Here is a 21766-nt window from a genome sequence, read left to right on the forward strand (position 1 = left end):
GACGGTAGTAAATAAGATGATCCCTTACAACAATTTCAAGAAGTGTTCTCCCCTAACTGTGCACCGTTGCGACAGTTCGTGTTTCGAAGCACCACGTGATGATCGGGTGTTAGATTCTAACGTTCACATACAACGGGTGTAAGACAGATTTACACACGCGAAACACTTAGGGTTAACTTGACGAGCCTAGCATGTACAGACATGGCCTCGGAACACGGAGACCGAAAGGTCGAACATGAGTCGTATAGAAGATACGATCAACATGAAGATGTTCACCGATGATGACTAGTCCGTCTCACGTGATGATCGGACACGGCCTAGTTTGACTCGGATCATGTAATCACTTAGATGACTAGAGGGATGTCTATCTGAGTGGGAGTTCATAAGATGAACTTAATTATCCTGAACATAGTCAAAAGGTTTTTGCAAATTATGTCGTAGCTCACGCTATAGTTCTACTGTTTAGATATGTTCCTAGAGAAAAATTAGTTGAAAGTTGATAGTAGCAATTATGCGGACTAGGTCCGTAAACTGAGGATTGTCCTCATTGCTTCATAGAAGGCTTATGTCCTTAATGCACCGCTCAGTGTGCTGAACCTCGAACGTTGTCTGTGGTTGTTGCGAACATCTGACATACACGTTTTGATAACTACGTGATAGTTCAGTTAAACGGTTTAGAGTTGAGGCACCAAAGACGTTTTTGAAACATCGCGAAACATATGAGATGTTTTGAGGGCTGAAATTGGGATTTCAGGCTCGTGCCCATGTCAAGAGGTATAAGACCTCCGATGACTTTCTTAACCTGCAAACTAAGGAGAAAAGCTCAATTGTTGAGCTTGTGCTCAGATTGTCTGAGTACAACAATCATTTGAATCGAGTGGGAGTTGATCTTCCAGATAAGACAGTGATGGTTCTCCAAAGTCATTGCCACCAAGCTGTTAGAGCTTCGTGATGAACTATAACATATCAGGGATAGATATGATGATCCTTGAGGTATTCGCGATGTTTGACACCGCGAAAGTAGAAATCAAGAAGGAGCATCAATTGTTGATGGTTGGTGAAACCACTAGTTTCAAGAAGGGCAAGGGCAAGAAGGGATACTTCATGAAACGGCAAATCAGCTGCTGCTCTAGTGAAGAAACCCAAGGTAAAACCCAAACCCGAGACTAAGTGCTTCTGTAATAAGGGGAACAACCACTAGAGCAGAATTACCCTAGATACTTGGTAGATAAGAAGGCTGGCAAGGTCGATAGAAGTATATTGGATATACATTGTGTTAATGTGTACTTTGCTAGTACTCCTAGTAGCACCAGGGTATTAGATACCGGTTCGGTTGCTAAGTGTTAGTAACTCGAAACAAAAGGCTACGGAATAAACGGAGACTAGCTAAAGGTGAGCTGACGATATGTGTTGGAAGTTTTTCCAAGCTTGATATGATCAAGCATCGCACGCTCCCTCTACCAAAGAGATTGGTGTTAAACCTAAATAATTGTTATTTGGTGTTTGCGTTGAGCATAGACATGATTGGATTACGTCTATCGCAATACGGTTATTCATTTAAGGAGAATAATGGTTACTCTGTTTATTTGAATAATACCTTCAATGGTCTTACACCTAAAATGAATGGTTTATTAAATCTCGATCGTAGTGATACACATGTTCATGCCAAAAGATAGTAATGATAGTACCACCTACTTGTGGCACTGCCACGTAAGTCATATCGGTATAAAACGCATGAAGAAGCTCCATATTGATGGATCTTTGGGCTCACTCGTTTTTGAAAAGTTTGAGACATGCGAACCATGTCTATTGGTGTATATGCATGAAGAAACTCCATGCAAATGGACCGTTTTGACTCACTTGATTTTGAATCACTTGGGACATGCAAATCATACCACATGGGCAAGATGACTGAAAAGCCTCGTTTTCAGTAAGATGGAACAAGATAGCAACTTGTTGGAAGTAACACATTTTGATGTGTGCAGTCCAATGAGTGCTGAGGCATGCAGTGAATATCGTTATGTTCTTACTTCACAGATGATTCGAGTAGATGTTGAGTATATTTACTTGATGAATCACGAGTCTGAATTATTGAAAGGTTCAAGTAATTTCAGTGTGAAGTTGAAAGATCGTCGTGACAAGAGGATAAAAGATCTATGATATGATCATAGAGATGAATATCTGAATCACGAGTTTGGCACAGAATTAAGACATTGTGGAAATTGTTTCACAACTGATACAGCCTGGAACACCATAGTGTGATGGTGTGTCCAAACATCATAGTTGCACCCTATTGGATATGGTGCATACCATGATGTCTCTTATCGAGTTACCACTATCGTTCATGGGTTAGGCATTAGAGACAACCACATTCACTTTAAATAGGGCACCACATAATTTCGTTGAGACGACACCGTATGAACTATGGTTTGGAGAAACCTAAGTTGCCGTTTCTTGAAAGTTTGGGGCTGCGACGCTTATGTGAAAAGGTTTCAGGTTGATAAGCTCGAACCCAAAGCAGATAAAATGCATCTTCATAGGACACCCAAAACAGTTGGGTATACCTCCTAATTCAGATCCGAAAGCAATAGGGATTGTTTCTTGAATCGGGTCCTTTTTCGAGGAAAGGTTTCTCTCGAAAAGTTGAGTGGGAGGATGGTGGAGACTTGATGAGGTTATTGAACCGTCACTTCAACAAGTGTGTAGCAGGGCACAGGAAGTTGTTCCTGTGGCACGTACACCAACTGAAGTGGAAGCTTATGATAGTGATCATGAAACTTCGGATCGAGTCACTACCAAACCTCGTGGGATGACAAGGATGCGTACTACTTCAGAGTGGTACGTAATCCTGTCTTGGAAGTCATGTTGCTAGACAACAATGAACCTACGAGCTATGGAGAAGCGATGGTGGGCCCGGATTCCGATAAATGGCTCAAGGCCATAAAACCCGAGAGAGGATCCATGTATGAAAACAAAGTGTAGACTTTGGAAGAACTACTTGATGGTCGTAAGGCTGTTAGGTACATATGGATTTTGAAAGGAAGACAGACAATGATGGTAAGTGTCACCATTGAGAAAGCTCGACTTGTCGTTAAGATGTTTTTCGACAAGTTCAAGGAGTTGACTACGATGAGACTTTCTCACTCGTAGCGATGCTAAGAGTCTGTTGGAATTATATTAGCAATTACTGCATTATTTATGAAATCTTGCAGATAGGATGTCAAAACATTGTTTCCTCGACGATTCTTGAGGAAAGGTTGTATGTGATACAACCGGAAGGTTTTGTCTATCCTGAAATATGCTAATAAGTATGCAAAGCTCCAGCAATCCTTCTGAGGACTGGAGTGAGCATCTCGGAGTTGGAATGTATGCTTTGATGATGATCAAAGATTTTGGGTGTATACAAAGTTTATGAGAAACTTGTATTTCCAAAGAAGTGAGTGGGAGCACTATAGAATTTCTGATGAGTATATGTTGTTGACATATTAATGATCAGAAATGACGTAGAATTTCTGGAAAGCATATAGGGTTATTTGGAAAGTGTTTTCAATGGAAAACCTGGATTAAGCTACTTGAACATTGAGCATCAAGATCTATAAGGATAGATCAAAACGCTTAATAGTACTTTCAAATGAGCACATGCCTTGACGTGATCTTGAAGGTGTTCAAGATGGATCAGTCAAAGAAGGAGTTCTTGCCTGAGTTGTAAGGTATGAAGTTAAGACTTAAAGCTCGACCATGGCAGAATAGAGAGAAAGGAACGAAGGTCGTCCCCTATGCTTAAGACATAGGCTCTACAGTATGCTATGCTGTGTACCGCACCTGAAGTGTGCTTTACCATGAGTCAGTCAAGGGGTACAAGAGTGATCCAAGAATGGATCACAGGACAGCGGTCAAAGTTATCCTTAGTAACTAGTGGACTAAGGAATTTTCTCAATTATGGAGGTGGTAAAAGAGTTCGTCGTAAAGGGTTACGTCGATGCAAGCTTAACACCTATCCGGATAGCTCTGAGTAGAGATACCGGATACGTATAATGGAGCAACAATTTAGAATAGCTCCAAGTAGAACAGTTATTTGGAATAGCTCCAAATAGAACGTGGTAGCTGCATCTAGGAGATGACATAGAGATTTGTAAAGCACACACGGATCTGAAAGGTTCAGACCCGTTGACTATAACCTCTCTCACAAGCATAACATGATCAAACCCAGAACTCATCGAGTGTTAATCACATGGTAAATGTGAACTAGATTATTGACTCTAGTAAACTCTTTGGGTGTTAGTCACATGGGGATGTGACCTTGAGTGTTAATCACATATCGATGTGAACTAGATTATTGACTCTAGTGCAAGTGGGAGACTGTTGGAAATATGCCCTAGAGGCAATAATAAATTGATTATTATTATATTTCCTTGTTCATGATAATCGTTTATTATCCATGCTAGAATTGTATTGATAGGAAACTCAGATACATGTGTGGATACATAGACAACACCATGTCCCTAGTAAGCCTCTAGTTGACTAGCTCGTTAATCAATAGATGGTTACGGTTTCCTGACCATGGACATTGGATGTCGTTGATAACGGGATCACATCATTAGGAGAATGATGTGATGGACAAGACCCAATCCTAAGCCTAGCACAAGATCATGTAGTTCGTATGCTAAAGCTTTTCTAATGTCAAGTATCATTTCCTTAGACCATGAGATTGTGCAACTCCCGGATACCGTAGGAGTGCTTTGGGTGTGCCAAACGTCACAACGTAACTGGGTGGCTATAAAGGTACACTACGGGTATCTCTGAAAGTGTCTGTTGGGTTGGCACGAATCGAGATTGGGATTTTGTCACTCCGTGTAAACGGAGAGGTATCTCTGGGCCCACTCGGTAGGACATCATCATAATGTGCACAATGTGACCAAGGGGTTGATCACGGGATGATGTGTTACGGAACGAGTAAAGAGACTTGCCGGTAACGAGATTGAACAAGGTATCGGTATACCGACGATCGAATCTCGGGCAAGTACCATACCGCTAGACAAAGGGAATTGTATACGGGATTGATTGAGTCCTTGACATCGTGGTTCATCCGATGAGATCATCGTGGAACATGTGGGAGCCAACATGGGTATCCAGATCCCGCTGTTGGTTATTGACCGGAGAACATCTCGGTCATGACTACATGTCTCCCGAACCCGTAGGGTCTACACACTTAAGGTTCGATGACGCTAGGGTTATAAAGGAAGTTTGTATGTGGTTACCGAATGTTGTTCGGAGTCCCGGATGAGATCCCGGACGTCACGAGGAGTTCCGGAATGGTCCGGAGGTAAAGATTTATATATAGGAAGTCCTGTTTCGGCCATCGGGACAAGTTTCGGGGTCATCGGTATTGTACCGGGACCACCGGAAGGGTCCCGGGGGCCCACCGGGTGGGGCCACCTGCCCCGGGGGGCCACATGGGCTGTAGGGGGTGCGCCTTGGCCTACATGGGCCAAGGGCACCAGCCCCTAGAGGCCCATGCGCCAAGATATAGGAAAAAGGGGAGAGTCCTAAAGGGGGAAGGCACCTCCGAGGTGCCTTGGGGAGGATGGACTCCTCCCCCCCTCTTAGCCGCACCCCTTCCTTGGAGGAAGGGGCAAGGCTGCGCCTCCCCCCTCTCCCCTGCCCCTATATATAGTGGAGGGGAGGGAGGGCATCCATACCTGAGCCCTTGGCGCCTCCCTCCCTCCCGTGACACCTCCTCCTCTCCCGTAGGTGCTTGGCGAAGCCCTGCAGGATTGCCACGCTCCTCCATCACCACCACGCCGTTGTGCTGCTGCTGGATGGAGTCTTCCTCAACCTCTCCCTCTCTCCTTGCTGGATCAAGGCGTGGGAGACATCGTCGAGCTGTACGTGTGTTGAACGCGGAGGTGCCGTCCGTTCGGCACTAGGATCATCGGTGATCTGAATCACGACGAGTACGACTCCATCAACCCCGTTCACTTGAACGCTTCCGCTTAGCGATCTACAAGGGTATGTAGATGCACTCTCCTTCCCCTCGTTGCTAGTCTCTCCATAGATAGATCTTGGTGACACGTAGGAAAATTTTGAATTTCTGCTACGTTCCCCAACAGTGGCATCATGAGCTAGGTCTATTGCGTAGATTCTTTGCACGAGTAGAACACAAAGTAGTTGTGGGCGTCGATATTGTTCAATATGCTTGCCGTTACTAGTCTTATCTTGATTCGGCGGCATCGTGGGATGAAGCGGCCCGGACCAACCTTACACGTACGCTTACGTGAGACCGGTTCCACCGACAAACATGCACTAGTTGCATAAGGTGGCTGGCGGGTGTCTGTCTCTCCCACTTTAGTCGGATCGGATTCGATGAAAAGGGTCCTTATGAAGGGTAAATAGCAATTGGCATATCACGTTGTGGTTCATGCGTAGGTAAGAAACGTTCTTGCTAGAAACCCATAGCAGCCACGTAAAACATGCAAACAACAATTAGAGGACGTCTAACTTGTTTTTGCAGGGTATGCTATGTGATGTGATATGGCCAAAAAGGATGTGATGAATGATATATGTGATGTATGAGATTGATCATGTTCTTGTAATAGGAATCACGACTTGCATGTCGATGAGTATGACAACCGGCAGGAGCCATAGGAGTTGTCTTTATTTATTTGTGACCTGCGTGTCAACTTAAACGTCATGTAATTACTTTACTTTATTGCTAACCGTTAGCCATAGTAGTAGAAGTAATAGTTGGCGAGGCAACTTCATGAAGACACGATGATGGAGATCATGATGATGGAGATCATGGTGTCATGCCGGTGACGATGATGATCATGGAGCCCCGAAGATGGAGATCAAAAGGAGCAAAGTGATGATGGCCATATCATGTCACTATTTGATTGCATGTGATGTTTATCATGTTTATACATCTTATTTGCTTAGAACGACGGTAGTAAATAAGATGATCCCTTACAACAATTTCAAGAAGTGTTCTCCCCTAACTGTGCACCGTTGCGACAGTTCGTGTTTCGAAGCACCACGTGATGATCGGGTGTTAGATTCTAACGTTCACATACAACGGGTGTAAGACAGATTTACACACGCGAAACACTTAGGGTTAACTTGACGAGCCTAGCATGTACAGACATGGCCTCGGAACACGGAGACCGAAAGGTCGAACATGAGTCGTATAGAAGATACGATCAACATGAAGATGTTCACCGATGATGACTAGTCCGTCTCACGTGATGATCGGACACGGCCTAGTTTGACTCGGATCATGTAATCACTTAGATGACTAGAGGGATGTCTATCTGAGTGGGAGTTCATAAGATGAACTTAATTATCCTGAACATAGTCAAAAGGTTTTTGCAAATTATGTCGTAGCTCACGCTATAGTTCTACTGTTTAGATATGTTCCTAGAGAAAAATTAGTTGAAAGTTGATAGTAGCAATTATGCGGACTAGGTCCGTAAACTGAGGATTGTCCTCATTGCTTCATAGAAGGCTTATGTCCTTAATGCACCGCTCAGTGTGCTGAACCTCGAACGTTGTCTGTGGTTGTTGCGAACATCTGACATACACGTTTTGATAACTACGTGATAGTTCAGTTAAACGGTTTAGAGTTGAGGCACCAAAGACGTTTTTGAAACATCGCGAAACATATGAGATGTTTTGAGGGCTGAAATTGGGATTTCAGGCTCGTGCCCATGTCAAGAGGTATAAGACCTCCGATGACTTTCTTAACCTGCAAACTAAGGAGAAAAGCTCAATTGTTGAGCTTGTGCTCAGATTGTCTGAGTACAACAATCATTTGAATCGAGTGGGAGTTGATCTTCCAGATAAGACAGTGATGGTTCTCCAAAGTCATTGCCACCAAGCTGTTAGAGCTTCGTGATGAACTATAACATATCAGGGATAGATATGATGATCCTTGAGGTATTCGCGATGTTTGACACCGCGAAAGTAGAAATCAAGAAGGAGCATCAATTGTTGATGGTTGGTGAAACCACTAGTTTCAAGAAGGGCAAGGGCAAGAAGGGATACTTCATGAAACGGCAAATCAGCTGCTGCTCTAGTGAAGAAACCCAAGGTAAAACCCAAACCCGAGACTAAGTGCTTCTGTAATAAGGGGAACAACCACTAGAGCAGAATTACCCTAGATACTTGGTAGATAAGAAGGCTGGCAAGGTCGATAGAAGTATATTGGATATACATTGTGTTAATGTGTACTTTGCTAGTACTCCTAGTAGCACCAGGGTATTAGATACCGGTTCGGTTGCTAAGTGTTAGTAACTCGAAACAAAAGGCTACGGAATAAACGGAGACTAGCTAAAGGTGAGCTGACGATATGTGTTGGAAGTTTTTCCAAGCTTGATATGATCAAGCATCGCACGCTCCCTCTACCAAAGAGATTGGTGTTAAACCTAAATAATTGTTATTTGGTGTTTGCGTTGAGCATAGACATGATTGGATTACGTCTATCGCAATACGGTTATTCATTTAAGGAGAATAATGGTTACTCTGTTTATTTGAATAATACCTTCAATGGTCTTACACCTAAAATGAATGGTTTATTAAATCTCGATCGTAGTGATACACATGTTCATGCCAAAAGATAGTAATGATAGTACCACCTACTTGTGGCACTGCCACGTAAGTCATATCGGTATAAAACGCATGAAGAAGCTCCATATTGATGGATCTTTGGGCTCACTCGTTTTTGAAAAGTTTGAGACATGCGAACCATGTCTATTGGTGTATATGCATGAAGAAACTCCATGCAAATGGACCGTTTTGACTCACTTGATTTTGAATCACTTGGGACATGCAAATCATACCACATGGGCAAGATGACTGAAAAGCCTCGTTTTCAGTAAGATGGAACAAGATAGCAACTTGTTGGAAGTAACACATTTTGATGTGTGCAGTCCAATGAGTGCTGAGGCATGCAGTGAATATCGTTATGTTCTTACTTCACAGATGATTCGAGTAGATGTTGAGTATATTTACTTGATGAATCACGAGTCTGAATTATTGAAAGGTTCAAGTAATTTCAGTGTGAAGTTGAAAGATCGTCGTGACAAGAGGATAAAAGATCTATGATATGATCATAGAGATGAATATCTGAATCACGAGTTTGGCACAGAATTAAGACATTGTGGAAATTGTTTCACAACTGATACAGCCTGGAACACCATAGTGTGATGGTGTGTCCAAACGTCATAGTTGCACCCTATTGGATATGGTGCATACCATGATGTCTCTTATCGAGTTACCACTATCGTTCATGGGTTAGGCATTAGAGACAACCACATTCACTTTAAATAGGGCACCACATAATTTCGTTGAGACGACACCGTATGAACTATGGTTTGGAGAAACCTAAGTTGCCGTTTCTTGAAAGTTTGGGGCTGCGACGCTTATGTGAAAAGGTTTCAGGTTGATAAGCTCGAACCCAAAGCAGATAAAATGCATCTTCATAGGACACCCAAAACAGTTGGGTATACCTCCTAATTCAGATCCGAAAGCAATAGGGATTGTTTCTTGAATCGGGTCCTTTTTCGAGGAAAGGTTTCTCTCGAAAAGTTGAGTGGGAGGATGGTGGAGACTTGATGAGGTTATTGAACCGTCACTTCAACAAGTGTGTAGCAGGGCACAGGAAGTTGTTCCTGTGGCACGTACACCAACTGAAGTGGAAGCTTATGATAGTGATCATGAAACTTCGGATCGAGTCACTACCAAACCTCGTGGGATGACAAGGATGCGTACTACTTCAGAGTGGTACGTAATCCTGTCTTGGAAGTCATGTTGCTAGACAACAATGAACCTACGAGCTATGGAGAAGCGATGGTGGGCCCGGATTCCGATAAATGGCTCAAGGCCATAAAACCCGAGAGAGGATCCATGTATGAAAACAAAGTGTAGACTTTGGAAGAACTACTTGATGGTCGTAAGGCTGTTAGGTACATATGGATTTTGAAAGGAAGACAGACAATGATGGTAAGTGTCACCATTGAGAAAGCTCGACTTGTCGTTAAGATGTTTTTCGACAAGTTCAAGGAGTTGACTACGATGAGACTTTCTCACTCGTAGCGATGCTAAGAGTCTGTTGGAATTATATTAGCAATTACTGCATTATTTATGAAATCTTGCAGATAGGATGTCAAAACATTGTTTCCTCGACGATTCTTGAGGAAAGGTTGTATGTGATACAACCGGAAGGTTTTGTCTATCCTGAAATATGCTAATAAGTATGCAAAGCTCCAGCAATCCTTCTGAGGACTGGAGTGAGCATCTCGGAGTTGGAATGTATGCTTTGATGATGATCAAAGATTTTGGGTGTATACAAAGTTTATGAGAAACTTGTATTTCCAAAGAAGTGAGTGGGAGCACTATAGAATTTCTGATGAGTATATGTTGTTGACATATTAATGATCAGAAATGACGTAGAATTTCTGGAAAGCATATAGGGTTATTTGGAAAGTGTTTTCAATGGAAAACCTGGATTAAGCTACTTGAACATTGAGCATCAAGATCTATAAGGATAGATCAAAACGCTTAATAGTACTTTCAAATGAGCACATGCCTTGACGTGATCTTGAAGGTGTTCAAGATGGATCAGTCAAAGAAGGAGTTCTTGCCTGAGTTGTAAGGTATGAAGTTAAGACTTAAAGCTCGACCATGGCAGAATAGAGAGAAAGGAACGAAGGTCGTCCCCTATGCTTAAGACATAGGCTCTACAGTATGCTATGCTGTGTACCGCACCTGAAGTGTGCTTTACCATGAGTCAGTCAAGGGGTACAAGAGTGATCCAAGAATGGATCACAGGACAGCGGTCAAAGTTATCCTTAGTAACTAGTGGACTAAGGAATTTTCTCAATTATGGAGGTGGTAAAAGAGTTCGTCGTAAAGGGTTACGTCGATGCAAGCTTAACACCTATCCGGATAGCTCTGAGTAGAGATACCGGATACGTATAATGGAGCAACAATTTAGAATAGCTCCAAGTAGAACAGTTATTTGGAATAGCTCCAAATAGAACGTGGTAGCTGCATCTAGGAGATGACATAGAGATTTGTAAAGCACACACGGATCTGAAAGGTTCAGACCCGTTGACTATAACCTCTCTCACAAGCATAACATGATCAAACCCAGAACTCATCGAGTGTTAATCACATGGTAAATGTGAACTAGATTATTGACTCTAGTAAACTCTTTGGGTGTTAGTCACATGGGGATGTGACCTTGAGTGTTAATCACATATCGATGTGAACTAGATTATTGACTCTAGTGCAAGTGGGAGACTGTTGGAAATATGCCCTAGAGGCAATAATAAATTGATTATTATTATATTTCCTTGTTCATGATAATCGTTTATTATCCATGCTAGAATTGTATTGATAGGAAACTCGAATACATGTGTGGATACATAGACAACACCATGTCCCTAGTAAGCCTCTAGTTGACTAGCTCGTTGATCAATAGATGGTTACGGTTTCCTGACCATGGACATTGGATGTCGTTGATAACGGGATCACATCATTAGGAGAATGATGTGATGGACAAGACCCAATCCTAAGCCTAGCACAAGATCATGTAGTTCGTATGCTAAAGCTTTTCTAATGTCAAGTATCATTTCCTTAGACCATGAGATTGTGCAACTCCCGGATACCGTAGGAGTGCTTTGGGTGTGCCAAACGTCACAACGTAACTGGGTGGCTATAAAGGTACACTACGGGTATCTCTGAAAGTGTCTGTTGGGTTGGCACGAATCGAGATTGGGATTTTGTCACTCCGTGTAAACGGAGAGGTATCTCTGGGCCCACTCGGTAGGACATCATCATAATGTGCACAATGTGACCAAGGGGTTGATCACGGGATGATGTGTTACGGAACGAGTAAAGAGACTTGCCGGTAACGAGATTGAACAAGGTATCGGTATACCGACGATCGAATCTCGGGCAAGTACCATACCGCTAGACAAAGGGAATTGTATACGGGATTGATTGAGTCCTTGACATCGTGGTTCATCCGATGAGATCATCGTGGAACATGTGGGAGCCAACATGGGTATCCAGATCCCGCTGTTGGTTATTGACCGGAGAACATCTCGGTCATGACTACATGTCTCCCGAACCCGTAGGGTCTACACACTTAAGGTTCGATGACGCTAGGGTTATAAAGGAAGTTTGTATGTGGTTACCGAATGTTGTTCGGAGTCCCGGATGAGATCCCGGACGTCACGAGGAGTTCCGGAATGGTCCGGAGGTAAAGATTTATATATAGGAAGTCCTGTTTCGGCCATCGGGACAAGTTTCGGGGTCATCGGTATTGTACCGGGACCACCGGAAGGGTCCCGGGGGCCCACCGGGTGGGGCCACCTGCCCCGGGGGGCCACATGGGCTGTAGGGGGTGCGCCTTGGCCTACATGGGCCAAGGGCACCAGCCCCTAGAGGCCCATGCGCCAAGATATAGGAAAAAGGGGAGAGTCCTAAAGGGGGAAGGCACCTCCGAGGTGCCTTGGGGAGGATGGACTCCTCCCCCCCTCTTAGCCGCACCCCTTCCTTGGAGGAAGGGGCAAGGCTGCGCCTCCCCCCTCTCCCCTGCCCCTATATATAGTGGAGGGGAGGGAGGGCATCCATACCTGAGCCCTTGGCGCCTCCCTCCCTCCCGTGACACCTCCTCCTCTCCCGTAGGTGCTTGGCGAAGCCCTGCAGGATTGCCACGCTCCTCCATCACCACCACGCCGTTGTGCTGCTGCTGGATGGAGTCTTCCTCAACCTCTCCCTCTCTCCTTGCTGGATCAAGGCGTGGGAGACATCGTCGAGCTGTACGTGTGTTGAACGCGGAGGTGCCGTCCGTTCGGCACTAGGATCATCGGTGATCTGAATCACGACGAGTACGACTCCATCAACCCCGTTCACTTGAACGCTTCCGCTTAGCGATCTACAAGGGTATGTAGATGCACTCTCCTTCCCCTCGTTGCTAGTCTCTCCATAGATAGATCTTGGTGACACGTAGGAAAATTTTGAATTTCTGCTACGTTCCCCAACACTCCTCGCGTGAAGCTCTGCTAGGGGAAAGGCCTCCTGCCCGTCCCCCAACAGCGGCACCTTGGGTCGTAGCCACCGGAGCAGGGGAGTAGCACGGCGACGGCTCCCGTGGCGTGTCAACGGTCGACCCGCCGGCAAGAGGGCCCGGGGATACCCTCACAGGATGCTCCGAAGAAGAAGCCGGTGAGACGGGCACATCACCTGACCCACCCACCGCAACGGGGCATGGAGTGACGGCGGCCTCCTGCCGAGCCATCCCTCCTCCCGGGCGCGGCGACCTGGGGGAGAACGCCGAGTCCTCTGTGTGCGCCGTCGGTGTCGTCATCACAGGAGACCGGGCCTCCTGCCCGTCACCTTTAGTCATAGCCGCAAGCATATCATCATCCACGGTAGCCAACAACGAGGTAGGAGATGTGGGAGGGACCACCTGCCCCTCGGTATCTCCCAACTCAAGAACTGCCGGCGCACAAAGGGGAGCCACGGCATCCACGGAACCCGGATAGACGCCCCGAAGCCGAGGTGGAGCAGAGAACGGTCCCAAGGACCCAAGCTGCAAGGTGGACGTCTGAGCCACACCAGATGACCGAGCAGGAGCAGTATCACTAGAATCAGTCGGACCGACCGGCTCCTTGGCCCCGTCATCATCACCCATAGCCGAATCATCCTGGTTCCCCGGGGCACCTCCTCCCTCAGTCGTGTCCATAGGAAATCATCCTCAAACTCATCGAACAAATTAGGATCCTCATACAGAACGTCCAGCTGATACAGAACACCATCGTACGTCCAAGGCACCACGTTCGGCAAGAACTCAATATTAGCCACACTGACAAGTAAACGCGCCACCCCGTTGGCCCGAGTGAATGGCATATCCACCTGTTTAGTCTTACCGATCAAAGACCCCAAACTCCACGTCACCAAGAAGCTATCCAGGGGATCAGATGGCGCCCCGGAGAAACGAACCCAAATCTGCCTCAATGGCGTGCCCTGCGTCTCTTTCTTTTTCCATTCATCAAACTGCAACACAAAACTAGTGCCTGGGACCCTGCTCATACCGAACTTGAGGATTCACAACTGATCCTCCTTAGACGGAAAATCAGCTTTGTAAGACATATCATTTAGCTTGAGCAGCGACCACTGAAAATTACCCGGAGCGAGTTCCCGCAGCTGCTGAATAATTTGCGCCTCGGTCAATGGTCCATGAACTACCTTCACCACCCCTGGGAAAGAGGTCTCGACCGCTGGTGCCAGAGGTGCCACACCGGGAGACTCGAAGAACATCAACTCCGAGCAGCATACCCCGAAAATCTGAACAGTAGGCTTGGGCCCAAGCATAAGAGGGCACTCGGCAGCGGTATGCTTAGGTTTCCGGCACAGGTCACATAATTCCGCAGTGCACTCAGCCATAAAGTGTCCCGTATCACCACATCGAAAATAAGTAAGTTTCTTCTTCTTTGCCGCCCACTTGGACAACTTGTCAGCCTCAGATTTGTCCGTACCATGCTCAGAAGCAGAAATCACCAGTCTGCATGGGTTCCGGCACTGTGACTTCGGCCAGGGCCTGAACCGTTTCCGCCGGCACCTGCGGTAGAACCGATCCTCCGTCAGCCCCCACCGCAGTCTCAACCATAGGCTTCGGGTGCCTAGGCGGGTAGTTACGTCTGTGCCCGCCCCGACCTCCACGGAAACGGCCCCGGAAGGAGCGGTTATTAGGAGCGACCGCCCCCTCCACAAAGTTACCGGGCGGACCCTGAAAGCCCTGGTTGGCATTGCCGTCGTCCGTCCAAGCATGACCCCGGCCAACGCCGGAGGATGAAGAACCCCTATGCTGCCCAGCACCGTAGGCGTCGTAACCGTCATCGCCCCACCTGCCTCGCGGGGGATTCCGGTCCTCTCCCTGCGACGCCGCAACCCCACGGCCGAGCGGGCCTTGACCAGGGCCACCGCGGCCGGCCGCCATTTGCCGCGGCCATGGCCTTTGGGCCGGCTGCGGCTCAGCTCTAGGCGGTATCTCAGCCCTAGGCTGGTTCGGCTGCGGACCAATGCCTTGAACTCTTGACCTTGGTGGTTGATGCTCGAACAAGAAGTAACGATCTTAATGAGACAACGATGTCGTATCCTTCTCATAGCCTCACATTCAGCCTCAAAACTCTTCGAATACCTAGATTGACCAAGGTTAAACACCTTGACAGCCAATGTTCTTTCTTCGTTGTCCAAAACACACTTATAAACCGCACCATAACTTCCTCTCCCAAGCAAGTTGGCTTCTGAAAATTCGTTAGTTCCTTTCAGTAATGCAGGATAGGGGATTCTTCTGTAATGGCCATCAACAATTGAATCTTTTGCTACTGTCTTCGGGCTTGATTTGAGCTTCTTACAAAGTCTCCAAACAAGAACAATCACTGAAAGTGAGAACACGATTGCTCCAACTGCTGCTAGAGAAATTACAAGGGACTTTGGCATCTTTTTTCTCTTCTTGCTTAAGACCCTTGTGGGGCACGGAGCCAAATGAAGTTGAGGTGTACCACCACACAAATTGACATTCCCAACAACTGATAAGTGAGTGATGTTTCTGAAAACACCTTCATTTGGCACCTCGCCTTGCAAATTATTGTAGGATATATCCAATTCAGACAATGATGACAAATTCTGTAGAACTAATGGGATTGATCCTGACAAGTTGTTGTGTGCTACGTACAACTCTTGCAGGTTTCCAATATTGCCAAGGGCATCAGGAATATTACCAGAGAACTTATTCATGGTCAGGTTCAATATACTGAGCCCCTTTATATTTGTCAGTGACTGAGGTATGTTTCCCTCAAAGGAATTGTTGTCTAAGAATAGTTGTTCCAATACCATGCAGTTCTGTATACTGTCGGGTATCTTGCCAGACAACTGGTTTCCTGATAGAACTAGTAGGTTAAGGTTTGCCAAGCTACCAACTTCATTAGGAAGGGGTCCGGAAAGGGAATTGTATGTCAAGTCCAAATACCAAGAAAGGCTGGGTAATCTGAAAATTTCTTTGGGTATTGAACCATTGAGACGGTAATTCATTTTTAGATCAAGTACAAAGAGGTTTTTCAACTTCCCCAGGCTTGCCGGAATTGGTCCCTCCAAGTTGCTATTACGTGCATAAAGCTTATTCAATTGTGAAAGGTTTCCTAGAGATGGCGGTATGAGCCCAGACAAGCTATTGTTGTACAAAGCTAGATCGATCAAGTTCTCTAGCTTACCAATGCTCTTTGGAATCACTCCGGACATGGAAGTGTTTGCTATCACAAGTGTTTGCAGACCAACTAAATTGCCTATATCTGCAGGAATACTCCCAGAGATCCTATTGTCACCTAAGTACAAGTATTGGAGAGTCGTTGACAGGTTCACAATTGAACCTGGTAGTTGTCCTTCAAAAGAATTGATGCCGAGTCCCAATAGCTGCAGTTGGCTGCAGTTTCCCAAAGACGTGATGAATTCCCACCCCTTGTTGTCATTCGCTTCAAGCTTATTGTTATTCAAGTTCAAATATTGAAGTGCTCCCAGCTTCCCAAATGTGGGAGGAAAGTACCCACTAAATCTGTTGCTATCAAAGCCAACTGATATGAGGGAAGATATGTTGGATATTGAGGACGGGATTGTTCCAGTGAAGTGATTACCAGACAAGCCAAGATATTCCAACTTGGGGAAATTGTTTCCGAAATCATCCAAAATGCCGTACAACATATTTGTCCCTACATCAAATAGTTCTAGCGAGGACCAATTGTAGAGAGAGGTTGGAATCATACCGCTGATGAGGTTTCTGGCGATGCTGAACTGTTGCATGCCGTGGATGCTTCCGAGCCCTGGTGGGATTGAGCCCACAAGCTGGTTGCGTGAGAGATCAAGGACTTCCAAATGGGACAGATTGGCCAGTGATGGAGGGATGAGCCCTGTGAAGCTGTTGTTACTCAGTGACATCCTTACTAGGGACGTGAGCTTCTCAGCCGGGATGCGCCCGCCAAGCTTGTTGTTTAGCAGTCCCATTATGGCCATGCTGACACATGAGCTCAGGTTCACTGGTAATGTGCCAGAGAAGGAGTTGTTGCCCAAGTCGAGCCTATGCAGGCGGCGGAGGCGGCCAAGGCTCGCTGGTATCTCCCCGTGGAACCAGTTGAAGCTTAGGTTGAGCGTCCGCAGGAACGTGAGGTTCCCGATGGCTGGGGAGAGTTCTCCGGCGAGCGCCTTGTTGTTCAATCTCAGCGCCACCACCCGCGCTGGTCTGCGGTGGCTGCATGTCACACCTTCCCAGCTGCAAAAGCTGGCGCTGCTATTCCAGGAGGCCAGCGAGCCGCCATCGCTGACCTGCGCTTTGAAAGCGAGCAACGCAGCCTCGTCGCTAGCGGCCACGATCGCAATCGCAGTAGTCAGGACGGCCAGGAATGTGCATAGCGAACTCATGCCCCCCATTGCCATTGCTTGGTTTGGTTGGCAAGTAGTAGTTGTAGTAGTAGAAGCAGCTCATATACTTCTTGTGTTTGCGTGATTGTCTTGTGCATGTTGCTAGTGATGTACAAATCCCTCTTGTGGGCGGTCAGACCTGGACAAGTTGCAGGATGTTTTGACGGGACAAGATTTTCCATGTGTTCACGTGACAAGTTGTTCTCAAACTATTAGTGGGCAAATAATGCATCCACCTGCCTACTTGCATTTTACTGTTCCAAAAAACTGCTTTCTTCTAGGCGAATTAAGAATGAGATAGATTGCAGGTATATAGCACATACTACATAACTCCATCTTCACATTTCAGTTTGATGTTTGTGTATATATATATACATATATATATATATATATATATATATATATATATACACACACACACACACACATACACATATATATATATATATATACACACATATACATATATATGTATATATATATATACACACATATATATATACATATATATATATATGTATATATATATACACACATATATATATACATATACATATATATATATGTGTATATATATATACACACATATATATATACATATATATATATGTGTATATATATATATATATATATGTGTGTGTGTGTGTGTGTGTGTGTGTGTGTGTGTGTGTGTGTGTATATATATATATATATATATATATATATATATATATATTCACAGGAAATTAACAATGTTGACATCTTGGGTGAAAGATTAGCAGCTCTGTTTCTCATCTGTTTACTGCAATTTGCTGAATGTTTCTAATGTACGTACATGCCATCTTAGAAGCTGCGGGGTTTGACGCGATATTGGCCTGCTAATCTTACCTGGTCTAACAATTAAGGCCCATTGTAAGGGCATTGTGTGACTTGCGACGCCGAAAATCGTGATGTGTGAATGGGTGACTTGTGGAAGCATGTTTGTCACCAATAAGAGATGTGTGTGCACGCATGTCCAGCCAAGTAAACGAGCCACATAATTCTCCACCATTTGCCGTCGTTGATCATCAGTCAAGCCGTTCAATTCCCGTTCTCATATACTCCCTCCGTTCGGAATTACTTGTCTCAAAAATGGATGTATCTAGAACTAAAATACATCTAGATACATCCATTTCTGCGACAAGTAATTCCGAACGGAGAGAGTACTAGTTTGAACTTTGTTTGGATCGTCTCTGAAGCAACATGTAAAGTCATACACATATGCACAAGTTGTCACAAGTGTCTTTGTTTCTATTGACTAGTTTTATAGCTGCCGCATTATTATCGATGCAAAGCAGAGTAGCAAATTTGCCTGGCCATGATGATCAAGCATGTCCTTTCTATTTTTTTTAATTGTTTGGGATGCCTCGGCAAATAATTGAGTAGATCATACCACCAAGTTGCAATTGGCCCTACGTAATCCTATAGATAGGTCCATGTGAACACGCTGCTTGATCCCATACACACCTCTTCACCAGAAATACGTACGCATCTACTACATCATGAATATTTTAAAGAACAAAAATTGGCGTTTGTACAGTCCCCAATGATACTTTTTGGCCGTCAAGTTTATATGGCTAACTAACTATAAACTTTGTAGCATGAATCCATTCTAATGGTAAAAATTCAATAGTGTTTTACTATTAATTATTGGCTGAAGGTATTTTTTTATGATTATATACGATCTGGGCTGAATGCAGCTATGCAGCCTTGGCTTAGGAATATAGGGTTTTGGAAGATGCTATCAGTGAAGAGACATATACTCCCTCCGTCCCAAAATAAGTATCTTGAGAAAGTATAATTTTGGATTTTTCTTGTTTGACAAGTAGTAGTGTGTGCATATATATAACTATCTGAAAGTGCAACTGAGAGTGACATTGTAAAAAAAAACGAACAAATCAGTAGTGTCTATCGAGTTCCTGTTGACTTTTCCACAAGATATAGGTTGTGTGACGTTGTGGAGGTATTGACGTGCAAGCAATGATAGTAGCCGCCGCTCCGATATCCCAAATCACAGTTTGGCTGGCTGTTCAATTCCAAATCATCGCAGTGGTAAGTGTATTCAGTGCAAGTGGTGCTGCTGCTGCTGCATGTGCCAAGACTGACGATCAAAGTCTTGCCATTTCACACCAACCTTTTCTTGTTAGTACGGCCCTCTTTCCAATTTAAAATGGCGATGGATGCATTCACATTCAGATAATCTCCATCATTTGACCTAACTGTCTACGTTTGTGTGATGTGTCTGCAGAATAAGAATAATAGTCGTCAACATGTGCATTCGCACGGGTTAGACTCACATAAGTTATTATAGTTAGCTAGAAGAATGAGTGACCCAACGGCTCCCGTGCGACCTGGCGACCAGGGGGGGGGGGGGGGGCGACGGCGGGGGGAACCCCGTGGCGGTGACGGAGGGATGACCGGCGGTGCGTCCTGCGGTGGGGCGCGCTCGGTGGTGCGTCTCGCCCGGCGGGCGGCCCCTGGCCCGTTCCCCTCTGGAAGCAGGTTCTGGGCGCTGGGGGGTGGCGACTCCGACGACAAAGAGGAGCAGTCCGTTCAGGTAAGTAGTCAGGTGAGTGATGGTGTTGCGCCGAGGCCGCCGACGGCGTGCTCGGTGGGTGACTTTGTCGCCCGTGCGGAGGAGCTGGGGGGCTCTCTCATGGCCGGTCGCCGGCGCGCGTTCGCCCCTGGTGGGCATGGTGGGCGCCGCCTAGCGCCGCGGATCTGGCGACCGCCGAGGGGCGTGGATGCGGGCCCTGAGGGCCGTTCGCGTGTCCTGCCGGAGGAGGGGTGCCTTGATCTGGTGTTGGCTGCGCCGCCTTCGGGCTCGGTGAGCTCGCCGGCGTCGACAGGGGTCGGCGTCGGCGGCGGGGCTGCTCCTGCCAGGGAGGAGCGGACCCTGACTAGGGTTTCGGTGCCGTCATCGCACGGGCCGGTTCCCTTGCTGGGCCTATTGGACTGGCCCAGTCTGCCAGCGCGTGGGTTGGGGGGCCCATTGGCCGACCCGTTCACGTCTTCGCCAGTGGGGGCGTAGGGGCGCTCCTCAGCGCTTGGGCCTAGACAGCCTGGCCCGGTGGCCTTACGCCCGCAAGAGTTGAGGCCCGGGCCCAACGCGATGGTGGCTGCGCGGCCGCTTCCGCCTATTAATAGGTGGCTGTGGCTACCAAAGGGTGCCCTAGATCTGTCGCTAGGGTTTCCCGCATCCCACTCGCAGGTGCGGCGATTCAGGCATCTCGCTCGTCGTCTGCTCCGCTCCGTCCCTCCCCCCACTCACCTGCTCGTTCGCAACCACGGTGAGGATGGGATCCCGCCGCGTGGAGAAGCCACCCATGTTGCCTCCGATCCCGGCGGCCGAGCGCAAGCGTGAGCAAGATCTGAGGGCAAAGGCGCTCTCCAAGATGCCGGCACCTCCGGCGGAGGAGGCGGGCTGGGGGCCGCCGCCTCCCTGGTGGCTCGCGGAGCAAGAGAGGAAAAAGATGGAGGAGAGCGAGCGCAAAAGGAAGAAGAAGGAGGAATACCGGCGCCGTGGCCTATAGCAGAAGAAAGAGCTCAAGAGGAAGGAATCCCTCCTTCCTCCGAGCGGCGAGAGGGCTGGGGATCCACTCGCCAAGAAACAAAAGCAGAAGAGGGTCAGCTCAGCGCTGTCGCTGCTGGCGGCTGGGCCGTCGGCGTCGAAGGGTTCGGCCGATGCCCCGATCCCAGTGGAGGAGTCCGACGGGTCGGAGTGCTTCAAATGTGGTCGAGTGGGCCACTACCAGAACATGTGCCACTTCAAGCCCCTGTGCGTTGTCTGCCACGAGGAGGGGCACGCGTCGGCGCACTACCCCACGCGCGGGCGGCCTTTGCTGCTGCAGATCATGGGCAATGCCATCCCCGGCGAGGGCTTCTTCTGCCTTCCCTACATGGAGACAGAGGGCGAGGAGGTCCGTGCCCCGGTGGTGGCGGACGCGACGTTCATCTCAGCGGCGCCCGGCAAGCTGTCCATTCCCATCTTGGAGGCGGAGATCCCTCACCTCTTCGAGGGGGAATGGGATTGGCAGGTGACGGTCATTGGGGACAACCTGTTCTCCGTCGTCTTCCCCAACAAGGCCATGCTGCGAATGGCGACGCGAAGCAGAAAACTCTACCTTTCCCTCAACGACATCGTGGCGGAGATCAAGGAAGCGCTGCAGGAGGAGCCCAAGGCCGAAATCATGCCGGATGTGTGGGTCAAGCTCTGGGGTGTGCCGCCCAAGCACCGCCATGTGGATCGTCTCATGGCAGGGACCATGATGAT

General features: G+C 46.9%; 1 pseudogene; it reads right to left on the reverse strand.

Annotated features, from left to right (window-relative positions):
- The window catches only part of LOC123106420 (putative receptor-like protein kinase At3g47110), a 35352-nt pseudogene extending 17862 nt beyond the window's left edge, over positions 1-17490 (reverse strand).
- Positions 17491-21766: the final 4276 nt, after the last annotated feature.

This window comes from Triticum aestivum, chromosome 5A (genome assembly GCF_018294505.1).
Source record: "Triticum aestivum cultivar Chinese Spring chromosome 5A, IWGSC CS RefSeq v2.1, whole genome shotgun sequence".
NCBI classification, from domain to species: Eukaryota; Viridiplantae; Streptophyta; class Magnoliopsida; order Poales; family Poaceae; genus Triticum; species Triticum aestivum.